Here is a 2,285-nt window from a genome sequence, read left to right as displayed (position 1 = left end):
ATTCTGACCTGGGCTGGAGCAGACTGGGAGGCTGGTAGGTTGACCTGGGCTGGAGCAGACTGAGAGGCTGGTAGGTTGACCTGGGCTGGAGCAGACTGGTAGGCTGGTGCAGTGTCATCCGGCTGTGTAGTGGAGGCCATGCTGGTCTCAGGTTCTGCTTGTGTTGTACCAAGCTGGTGGACATGTTTTCTAGATGCAGAGGACACAATGACTCTCTGCCGGTTGAGGGTGTCAATGTACCTCTCTTTTTGTTCGAGCTCCTTTCTAGTTGTGCTCAGATGGTCTCTGAGGTCATCATTTGTCTGACTCAGCTTGTCCATTCTGCTTTCTAATTTAGCTATGGATGCTCTGCTCTCCTCCCTGAACTGTTTCATCTCTTCTTTGCGTTTCTGGACAGTGTCCTCCTCTTGAAGCTTCTTCTCTCTGAGTTCTATGACCTCTGCTTCGACTAGAGAGAGGGTGTTGTGGAAACGTTGCATAGCAGGTGTTCTTATTGAAATTGTCATGTCCTTGACTCTGTCTGCTGCAGGTGAGGTAGGTAAAGGGACGTTGAGGGCTTCCTGCTGGGTCACAGAGACCATTGGGGTCTGCTTTTCTCCATCTCCCTCCTTGACTTTTTCCTCATTTTCTGAGATGATGTCAGCGTCTTCTTTTAGGGTAGCAAACCTATTCTCAAAAGCCTGGAGGCTTGAATCATTGCCTTGTATCAATACAGTTCCATTATTATATAAGTTTACTGTTTGATATGTGTTGCTCTGGTCAGCTTCTTCAAAAATGCTGATCTGACATCCTTGGCTGATGCCCCTCTTTTTTGAGAAAGGGAAATGGTTGCAAATAACCTTTTTCCATATGTTCCCTCGATTGGTATTAAAAATTAAATTTGCTCTTGTTTTGTAACTGGTAAGATCTGCAAACAGGCATTCATGGTTCTGTCCCATCAACAAACCTTTGAAACTTTTCTTAGCTTTCTCTGTTTGGATGTCTGGTGGGTAAACAATTTCCATAGCAACGCTGGTGATGTTGGCTACAATGTTGCAATAGAAGTGCTGTTTCTTGTATAATGCTCTCTTGTTTCTTCAGAGGACTGTTTCACTTTGTTGTCCTTTTTTCTTTTCCTTTTTCTTCTGTCCTTATTTTGTCCTTATTTTGTCTTCCTTTCTTCTGTTAACTAGATATTTTTTTGTTTTGTTATTCTTTGTAAGCTAGCTAGCTTCTTCCAGGAGAGTCCCTAGCAACTGCTTAGCAACATGTAAACAATTCAGCTAACAATTCAGCTAGCTAAGATAACTGTATAATTTTATGAAAAATAGTTACTTTTTCAAAATCCTGTCTTTTTGGTTTGTTGCTTGTATTGTCTTCTATTGAGTCTTGCAGTTTTCTTTTGATTTTTTCGATGTACTTCACTCTAAAAAACCATTTAAATCTCAATATATACAGGAGCTCATTTTTCAGCAGCTGCTCAATTTGGAACTCCGGAACGCCTCTCTCTCTCTCTCTCTCTCTGTGTGTGTATGTGTGTGTCTCTCTCGCTGTGTGTCTCTCTCTCTCTCTCATTTACCTATTTCTCTGTGTGTCTCTCTGTGTGTGTTTCTCTGTGTGTGGGTGTGTGTGTGTGTGTGTCTCTGTGTATGTGTGTGTATGTCTCTGTGTATGTGTGTGTTTGTCTCTTTCTCTCTCTTTGTGTGTGTGTCTCTCTCTCTCTGTGTTTTCCTCTTTCTCTCTCTCTCTCTGTGTCTCTCTCTATGTGTGTGTCTCTCTCTCTGTGTGTGTGTGTGTGTCTCATTCTCTGTGTGTAGCTCTCTATGTTTGTGTCTCTCTCTCTGTGTGTGTGTGTGTGTGTGTGTGTCTCTACCTCTGTGTCTCTCTGTGCCTCTCTCTCTCTCTCTCTCTCTCTCTCTCTCGTCGGAGTGCATGCTGGGAGTGAGTCGTCAAGCAGAGTGTTTGTGAGAGCGAATGGAATTTATTTTCACTCTATTGGGTTTTGGTATATATATATATATATATATATATATATATATATATATATATATATATATATATATATTGATTAGTTTAGTTGTTTTAAGGGTATATTGTTTAACTATCACTAAGCACGTATAGGGGTGGTGGGATCTTTGAGGTTGTTTTTTCGCGAGGGCACAACCAGTGGGTGGGGCTGGTTGCAATGGCCACTCGCGGAAATGTAGAGTTTGAAAAACTTAGTCGGAGGCATGGAGTAAAAATTCCTGCTGCGGCTGGGTGTTCAGTGGAAGAATATAGCTTGGCTGTGGGTGCTATCATTGGGC

Source organism: Oncorhynchus mykiss, chromosome 6, assembly GCF_013265735.2.
Source record: "Oncorhynchus mykiss isolate Arlee chromosome 6, USDA_OmykA_1.1, whole genome shotgun sequence".
Lineage (NCBI taxonomy): Eukaryota > Metazoa > Chordata > Actinopteri > Salmoniformes > Salmonidae > Oncorhynchus > Oncorhynchus mykiss.
Note: the sequence above shows the minus strand (reverse complement) of the source record.